Consider the following 10,148-nt stretch of genomic DNA (forward strand, 5'->3'; position numbering starts at 1 on the left):
AATATCTATAAACTTGGTCAATTCCTGAAACTGATCCTAGAGCTACACGGGTTTTTTTTTTCAAAAGCACTCACAGACTTTTTTTTTTTAATTCTTTATTTAAGAGATTTATAGCCTTAGGCTAGTTCATCTCTAGAGCACTCACAGACGTCTTTCCTTATGATTTCAGAGTTTTGATCGAATTATGGACCCGATACGGATGTTTCGGATCTTTCGGAGGGCCGTCCACTGGTCTCCAGGGTAAATTTTCTGGCAAGGACTCCAAATGCATTTATTAGACGCCAATGCGTAGTTTTGATAGAAAAAAAATGCGGAGCTCTAGGCTCAGTTTCATGAATTGAACACTTTTATGGAAGTTTCGGATCTTCCTGCACGGCGAATGAGAACGACTCAAATTTGAGTTTAGTTCACTCATAATCGCCAAAAGTGCAGGAACTCAGCGATGAGTTAATTTGGCTCATGTTTTCCCAGGTTTTTCCAGGGAAAAATTCCCGAATTTGAGAAAAGTAAATATTGGATTCACTCAGTCTATTTATACTACTCCGAGACTGAATAAAATTTTCGTCAAATTCCTCATTTCGGCAGATTTTTTAGGTTTTCCACAGGAAACCATGAGACAAATTTTACTCATCGCTGAGTTCCTGCACTTTTGGCGATTATGAGTGAACTAAACTCAAATTTGAGTCGTTCTCATTCGCCGTGTGGTGGACCATCTCCTGGAACCAAGGGCTAATTTTTTGGTCATAGCTCCCATTTTGACATCTATGAGGGATTTCAAAAAATCGAAAAAGCTCTAGGATCAGTTTCATGAATGTACCACTTTTACGGATGTTCTGTTCCGTTACAATTCTGAATTCATCCTGAGAAGACATTTATGAGTGGTTTATAAAAAAACCACGGAGTTCTAAGATCAGTTTCATGAAATGACAATTTTTACGGATGTTCCAGATCTTTCGGTGGATCATCTCAGAGTCCCCAGAGTCCAAATTCCGGTCACAAGTCTGAATTAATTCTGAACAGGTGTCTTTGAGTGATTTTGAAACCAACACGGAGCTCTAAGATCAGTTTAATTCATTTACCACTTTTGCGGATGTTCCAGATCTTCCAATGGACCATACCGTGGTCCTCAAGGTTCAGATTCCGGCCACAACTCCGAATGCATTCTGATAAGACATTAACCTTTGCGTGCCTAACGTCTAAATTTGCATAGATTTCAAAATTCAATTAGCTCTAAAAACATAATTACTCAATCTTTTTCTTCACAACAAGTTGCTTTTCGTCGGAAATCTATTGAAATTTTTGAATCCATTTGAAAACATTTGGATCAATACATGGTTCTGGAGCTATTCCGGTTCCCATTGGGGTCACTTTTGGTTGGCATTCGGCTTTACCGTTCTGTAACTAACCCCTGTTCTAACCCCACAATAAGAACTTGTCCCCAATTAGCTTTAATCCCATATGGTACGTGTATTTGTTAATACCGGTTTCTATAGTGCGGTCCCTATTAACCGACCTCTTTTACGGATGTTCCGGATCTTCCGGTGGACCATACCGTGGTCCCCTGGGTGCATATTCTAGTCACAAGTCTAAATGCATTCTGATAAGACGTCTATGAGTTATTTCGAAAAATCTACGAAACTCTAGGATCAGTTTCATGAATTGACCACTTTTACGGATATTCCGGATCTTCCGGTGGACCATCTCATGGTGTCCAGTATCCATATTCCAGTCACAACTCCGAGTTAATTCTGATAAGACGTCTAGGAGTGATTTCGAAAAATCTGCTGAGCTCTAGGATCAGATTCATGAATTGACCACTTTTACGGATGTTCCGGATCTTCCAGTGGACCATACCGTGGTCCTCTGTGTCCATATTCAGGTCACAACTCCAAATTCAGTCTGATAAGACGTCTATGAACGGTTTCGAATAAACCGCGGAGCTCTAGGATTAAAGGGTGATACGGTCAAAATTTGGTCAAGGGAAAACACGTGTAAATCGGTGAAATCGTTTATTTAAAAAATCAAATTAAATTTCTTTTCCAAGTTCATTTAGTATAAAATTCAGGAAAAATATTCAGTTAGGCTTCCGCTTTTCCAAATCCGAATTGCCGGGCCTTACGCTTGACCCCTGCCATCAGATTTTGTACAGCCACCTTGTCCACCTTCTTCGCCGCAGAAAGCCAGTTTGCCTTGAACTGCTGCTCGCCCTTAGCAGTTTTTTTGGTCTTCTTTAGGTTCCGCTTGACAATAGCCCAGTATTTCTCAATTGGGCGGAGCTCTGGCGTGTTGGGAGGGTTCTTGTCCTTGGGAACCACCTGCACGTTGTTGGCGGCGTACCACTCCATGGCCTTTTTACCGTAATGGCAAGATGCCAAATCCGGCCAAAACAGTACGGAACAACCGTGTTTCTTCAGGAAAAGCAGCAGACGTTTATTCAAACACTCTTTCACGTAAATTTCTTGGTTGACAGTCCCGGAAGCTATGAAAATGCTGCTTTTCAAGCCACAGGTACAGATGGCTTGCCAAACCAGATATTTCTTTGCGAACTTTGACAGTTTCATGTGCTTGAAAACATCTGCTACCTTCCCCCTTCCTTTTGCCGTATAAAACTCCTGTCCCGGAAGCTGCTTGTAGTCGGCTTTGACGTAGGTTTCGTCGTCCATTACCACGCAGTCAAACTTCGTCAGCATCGTCGTGTACAGCCTCCGGGATCGCGCTTTGGCCGTCGTATTTTGTTTATCATCGCGATTTGGAGTCACTACCTTCTTGTAAGTCGATAGTCCGGCTCGTTTTTTGGCTCGATGCACGGTTGTAGACGATACACCCAGCTTATTTGCGGCATCTCGGAGAGAGAGGTTAGGGTTTCGCTTGAAACTACCGGCAACTCTCTTTGTCGTCTCAGCGGCTTCCGGTTTTCGATTTCCCCCCGATCCAGACTTCCTGGCTGTCGACAAACGTTCCCCAAACACTTTAATTACATTTGTAACGGTTGATTTGGCAACTTTTAGCGATTTTGCCAACTTTGCGTGCGAGTAGCTCGGATTTTCGCGATGCGCGAGCAAAATTTTGATACGCTGCTCTTCTTGCTTGGACGGCATTTTGACAACTGAAGAGTGAATTCCAAAATCAAAATAGGAGCAACATTCTACACACACACACCTTCAAAATGAGGGGTGTTCAGGTTTTTTAAATGCAAAATTGAAAGAAATACGTCAAGTTGATATTGACCAAATTTTGACCGTATCACCCTTTATTTCATGAATTGACCACTTTTACGGATTATCCGGGTCTTCCGGAGGATCAGACTCGTGGTTTTCCGGATGCTAAATGTTCCCAAACGGTGGCAAATTTTCGGTATAATAACTTTTTAGAAGACACCAGGAAGTTATCTCTTCAAATAACCCTACAATAAGCGTTTGTCCCCATTTAGCTCTAATCCCATATGGTACGTGTATTCGTTGATTCCGGTTCCTATAGTGCGGTCCCTATTAACCGTACTATAGGAATCTTGACTGTAATTGTAAGCAAATCTTACATCCTTCGTCTCACTTGTTACCGTCAAGACGACGTCGTCCGCAAAGCCAACGATCTCAACTCCTTTGGGCAAATTCAGCATTAGCACGCCGTTGTACATCCCGTTCCAGACCGTTGGACCAAGGATGGAGCCTTGTGGAACTCCCGCTGTAATCCTAATCGATCTCTGTCCCATGTCTGTCTCGTAGACCAGAACCCGGTTCTGGAAATAACTCCTCAGGATCCTGCACAGGTAGTCAGGGACCCTCATTCTATGCAGTGCTTCGGCGATGGCCTCCCAGCTGGCGCTGTTAAACGCATTCTTGATGTCGATCGTTATCACGGCGCAATAACGATCTCCTCTCCGCTTCTGTTTGGACGCCTTTTCAGCTCTCTCGACCACTGTCCGAATTGCATCCACCGTCGATCTCTCTTTCCGGAATCCGAACTGCCTCTCCGACAATCCGTGCTCACTCTCCGTGTATTTCGTCAGCCTGTTTAGGATGATCCTCTCCAAGAGTTTTCCGAGTGTATCCAGCAGGCATATAGGCCTGTATGATGCTGGATCTCCCGGTGGTTTTCCTGGTTTCGGTAGCAACACTAACTTCTGTATCTTCCACCTGTCAGGGAAGTGACCCTCGTTCAGGCATTTCTGCAGCACCATCCTTAACATGTCCGGGGATGACTGGATCGCCGCTTTCAACGCTACGTTGGGGATTCCATCCGGACCGGGAGCTTTCTTCACCTTCAATCCTTTCGCCACTGCTATGAGCTCCTCGTTGGTGACTTCGACGTTATCTCCCTCTCCTTCTCCGTACGGTGTAGGTGGCCAGGTTGGTGGGTCGTGCTTCGGGAAAAGTCCTTGCACGATGACTTTCAGCTTCTCTGGGCACATTTCAGTGGGCATGGTTGGACCTCTGATCTTCGCCATCACGACTCGGTATGCGTCGCCCCAGGGGTTGGCATCAGCGTCTCGACACAGCTCCTTAAAACAGTTCGACTTGCTCTGCTTTATCACTCGTTTAAAAGCGGCCCTGGCCGCTCGAAACACTTCTCTTCGTTCCTCTCTGTCTGCTTCCGTTCTTGCTCTTTGAACACGTCTTCTGGATCTGAGACAACTAGCGCGGAGAGTGCTAAGTGCCTCGTTCCACCAGTAGACTGGATCTACCGGACTCCCGTCCACACAAAGTGCCTCAACGAACAAATCCTTGTCGAAAGCTTTCGTCTTCCACTTTCGGTCACAAGTTCTCGTCCTCCGTACTGCCACAGTATTTCGTTGGCCGATGCCATATCGTATCGCCTGATGGTCACTATGGGTATATCCTTCGCACACTCTCCAATCCATGTTTGCCATCAGCGACGGACTGTAGAAAGTAACGTCGATAATGGATTCTCGGCCATCTCGGCGAAAAGTGCTGCTGGTGCCTTTATTGGCCAGCATAACTTCCAGTTTTGCCAGAGCTTCCAGCAGACTGTGCCCTCTTGCATTGGAACACCTGCTTCCCCCACTCCACTGCCCAAGCATTGAAGTCTCCTCCGATGACTACCGGTCGTCGTCCGACCAGCTCTTCGGTAAGTCCATTCAGCATCTCGTGGAACTTCTCCATCGTCCATCTGGGGGGTGCGTAACAACTACACATGAAGATTCCGTTGATTTTGGCGATCACGAAGCCTTCGTATGAGCTCGCAACCACTTCTTGAATGGGGTATCTGCCCATAACTTGTATAGCAGCCATCCCAGCTCTATCCGCAACCCAGTTACCGTTATCGGGAGGGACTCGAAACGGTTCCGCAATGATTGCAACGTCACACTTTGTTTCTGTTGTCGACTGCCACAACAGTTGCTGAGCAATGTCGCAATGATTGAGGTTTATTTGGGTTACCTCCATTACTGTTGGCCTGCCATCGCCTTTTTGTATGCTAGACATTTGAAGCCTCCCGTCGTATGATCGTTACCGTCCTCTTTTTTGCAGAGCATACACCTCGGATGCTTCGTGCAGCCTCTTGCAATATGGCCTTTCTCTCCGCATTTCCTGCACAGATCAGAATATTCTTTTCGAACCAGGCACGTATTTAGTTTATGTTTTTTTTAATTGTAAAATGTATATGGACAGGTCTCACCATGTTCACTTGATCCTTCAGTCCATGCGTTCCGTAGTTTTGATTTTCTCTAAGCTTTGCAGCTCATTTCGTGATGCATCTTTATCATAATACTTCCTTCAACGAACATAAATTTTCTTGCATTGCCATGGTCATCTGGGAGGTGGTTCGCGGCCACCAGCTACCACCCGTCCAGTCTTGGGCGTATCCAGCGAGGCATCTTTCATATTGCCCGCAATCTCCGGAACCGGCGAGAGACCAGTAGCCGAGCACTTTTGCAAGTGGAAAATTTACAGATTCACGGCTGAATCACGACCAAAACTCGCGACGGACACATTATCAACACGTTCCCGGGCTAATTCACCAACCGGACCGGGTTCAAAATCGCCCACGGTGACGAATCTCTCAATAGAACTACACGCCTAAAGTGTGCCATCCGAACTCGAAGAATCGGGCTCCCGGGAGGCAATGAGAACCTACATCGAACAATATAATTGAAGCTGCGTCGTAGATTCTGGAGGTTAGATTCAAGGTCAATCGAGTCACTAAAGGCAATCACAGGCAAAACACGATACATCACTAGATGATAAATTTATGAACACTTGAAACTAAATTTCAGCACACATATTAACAAATTTAAAATAAAAAAATGTTTAATTCGCTGTCGAAAAATACACATCAGAAGAAAAACAGGTCAGCTTTCAAGCGCAGCCTACTGTGTTATTCAGCATGCAGCGCGTATATGAACTGAAATTACAAATTATCACTAGCAATGCCACTAATTTCTGGTGCGGGAGAAAAAAATCAAACAACGCAGATTGCGACATCTGTTCTGATTCTTGCAAACATGAATAATCACGTCTATAACTTTGTCGAATAATGTATACCTTAATTTATTCAAACAAAAAAGTTCGATTTTTGATTTTATTGATAATAAGAACTACCCTAGAATTAATTGTCATGAAAATAAGGGTCTAACTATACGGAACAACTTTGTAGAAGAGACTTTCAGTCTAAAGTTTCAATTTCAGGCTCAAAACATATCATTCCATCTAAATCTGTATTCTGGACCACTGTGCAATGGTTAAAGGCGTAGAGGAGCTAACTCATGTTACACGAAAATCATTCATAAGTCACGCTTATGAAATTCATATGTGTCGTTTTAAAGTCGAGCCTTATGAAATGCTTAAGTTTATTGGCCTCAGTGCAGGAGATTAAAATTAAGATTACCCAGCAACGCTTGATAGATTACCTCTTCGTGGTGCCTACTGACATTAAGATCTACCCCGAAGCCTAGTCCGAACGACTTCAAACTAGGGGAACAGGCTTGTTATGCAATCAAAGGAACACACTTTAGTCACAGACAAACAAACACAACTCTTAGTAATATTACTTTTCATCGCCAAATCCGACAGTTGTCGCATCGACAGCAGTGGATAAACCAGTTATTCTGAATGGAGATTTTCAGAAAATGTCGCTTCATATTCTACTTCACTCGATGAGAAAGTGTCTAATTTTGTTCCTCGTTGTAATAATGCGATTGTACCATTATCGATATATTTTATTAATTCTTAAATCGATTTTCCACCAGCCCATACGATCGACGGCGGCTCGGCTCGCCCTCTGGAGGAGAGTGCTGCCTGAAGCTGTACGGAACATCCAATTTCAAGATGTTTACGACTTCGTGATTTTCACACCTTAATTTTTCGTGTAAATCATTTTCTCGATAATAAACGGAACGGGACTCGCTCGTTCGGTTCGGTCAGTTTTTTTTTCTTCTCTGTCTCTCTCTCTCTCTCTCTCTCTCTCTCTCTCTCGCTGCCGCGGCCGTTTGCGTGCGAAATGTTTGTTTTTGCGATTGTTAAAATTTTAAGCCCGACCATTCCGGCGCTGGGACAGATGGACTCCGGCGCAGGTGTGGATGATGGGTAGGAGGTTTCCAGGCTTGCTCACTCGCGTGCAAATCTCCAGCTTATGTAATTTACGGGATTAGCTTCCATCATTCGCCACAACTGTTATTAGATAAATAAATATATCAACTTTTAATGGGATTATTGAAGCGGGTACTGCCTGCTGGAAGGCCACGGTCGCCGTTTTGGGGGATAATGGGAGCACTTTTGGGCAACGGGCTCAATGGGGCGTGATGCTATATGCCCCATGAATGATTCATGGTAGCGCTGAGTGCCGCCTAACGGTAATGGGATTTTATTGGAAATCGATTGAGCAAAATGATGTTTAACAGGACTATTAGGAGGACCGATGAGTGGCATGCTGGAATTTATGGCCGTCCACAATGTTTAGTTTTTCCAAGTGGAATTTGTTTAATTTGTTTAATTCGAATGCTCTGGGTGGGTTGTGGTTATTCAGTTGAAAGCAATTGGTGGCGAACGAAATGTTGATTGAAATTTACTGCTTGGAGCGGTGGAAGGTAATTTTTAAATCTGAGTCAAGTCGGAGTCGATTACTTTCAGTTATTTTGCTTGAAAAATATTAATTTTATTGCACGGCGAATGAGAACGACTCAAATTTGAGTTTAGTTCACTCATAATCGCCAAAAGTGCAGAAACTCAGCGATGAGTAAAATTTGTCTCATGGACGCTAAAAAATCTGCCGGAAAATGAGGAAATTGACGAAAATTTTATTCAGTCTCGGAGTAGTACCAATAGACTGGGTGAATCCAATCTTTACTTTTCTCAAATTCAGGATTTTTTCCCTGGAAAATCATGGAAAAACCTGGGAAAACATGAGGCAAATCAACTCATCGCTGAGTTCCTGCACTTTTGGCGATTATGAGTGAACTAAACTCAAATTTGAGTCGTTCTCATTCGCCGTGTGCATTTGCTTTGGCGCCTTTTTTCCAGCGCAAAATTGAGAACTCGTTCGTGACTTTCTCAGTATTTGTTAACAATTGCTTGATTGAGCCAATATTCTGTAAAGTTCGGAATAAGCTTCAAAATGGTTATCAAGTCAGAAACTGATCAACATCAAGTCAAACGATTGAATATACTTTTGCTACTTTTCCTCCGACGCGTTTATTGTGATGTTTAAGTTTTCTTTGTTGAGGATGTGTATAATCATTAGTGATTATTGCAATGAATTATTCGGACCATTACACAGAGGAGTATTTGGGCAAGAAAGCTGGCCAAAATGGTAAAACTCAAAAAGCTAGCACATCATTTTGCCCGCCACTGTGTTTCTAACTCTCCATTGCACTATGTGGCAGCCATTTTGGGTTCCTTTGTTTTGTTTTTATACCGTTGTCGGCTTGACTGAACGTGTGTCAGAAAACAAGCAGGTCCAACCTTGATACCCGATCCAGGTTGGAACTGAATAATAAACGAATTCGCTATTAGTGTTCTAGATGCACTTCCACAGTTATGAATTGAGCGCTTTCGATGCCAGTAACATTTATGCATTAGTATAATTGTGTGGCAAGTACAATCATACTTTATGCCCAGGGAAGTCGAGAAATTTTCCAAACCGAAAAATTCCTACACCGGACCGGGAACCGAACCCAGCCACCTCCAGCATGGTCTTGCTTTGTACCTGCGCCTTTACCGACTAAGGGAGGCCTGTTGAACTTTAGAAGCAATGCATTTCAAAGCGCTAACAGTAATTATAAAGGTAGAAGCATGTAATGATTTTGGCTTATGTGTTTATATTTGAAAGGTATAATTGTTTATTTTTCGGGCATTTCAGGGCAGAATGTTTGATACTGTTGGGTAGATTAGGGTTCTAACAAGTGGTCTTAGGCATACAATTTTGCGATTGTTGGAGAATTTACGATATAGTTGTATTTTTTGTCAAGGTAGATATTTCATCAATTCTTCGCTGCATACAGCGTTAATATTTACGTTTTTTTGACAAAACTCAGGTAATCATGACAGGTCTTGCACAGGCTTGCCTAAACTCCTTGAACTCAGATTATTGCGTATAGATGCTCATTCATCGTGAGTTAGTTCATCCCTCACATAACAAGAGCAATGATGTCCATTCCAAAGAGTGCAAAAGAGCTCGAGCTCAGATTGATGCTTAAGCTGGACTTCCACAAGCAGGCGTGTGGATAGTGAGGCGTGATTTAATCGGTTCTGATCACCAAACAACATTTTGAACTTCGGGATGGACTCGGTGAAACCGTAAATATAGAGCTTCGTTATGCATTCGGAGAGAGTACGCACGGCCTTTGATTGATGCACGGTTCTTCCATTCAATATAATATGATACACAACAATACATTCAATGGACTATAGAACCATTCCCAGAGAACGTAACATTTTGAGAGATTGATGTTTTTTAAACTTGGGAACCACTTTTTGGGTAACTCAAACTCAGTCACAAAAATCTTTGATCGTTTTTTCCACTAAGTGCTTTATGGCTGGATAAACGTAATTATATTTCTGACTTAGAATGTACGAAGAAAAAACTAGTAAAAGCACTAATTCCTCCATTTAAGGATTATCCCTTGGCATGCTTGGCATACACAGTTTTGGTCACAAACTGCTCATTTGCAAATAACTTTGCACACAGTTGACGGA

At 43.2% G+C, this 10,148-nt stretch overlaps 1 protein-coding gene across 1 annotated transcript in view; it reads left to right on the forward strand.

Moving 5' to 3' along the window:
- LOC135713067 (5-hydroxytryptamine receptor-like) overlaps nt 1-10,148 on the forward strand; it is a 545,162-nt gene that overhangs the window by 34,610 nt on the left and 500,404 nt on the right. The window lies entirely within an intron of this gene.

Source organism: Ochlerotatus camptorhynchus, unplaced genomic scaffold (genome assembly GCF_037179485.1).
Source record: "Ochlerotatus camptorhynchus isolate MF236.1 unplaced genomic scaffold, CSIRO-AGI_Acam_v1.1 ptg000530l, whole genome shotgun sequence".
NCBI classification, from domain to species: domain Eukaryota; kingdom Metazoa; phylum Arthropoda; class Insecta; order Diptera; family Culicidae; genus Ochlerotatus; species Ochlerotatus camptorhynchus.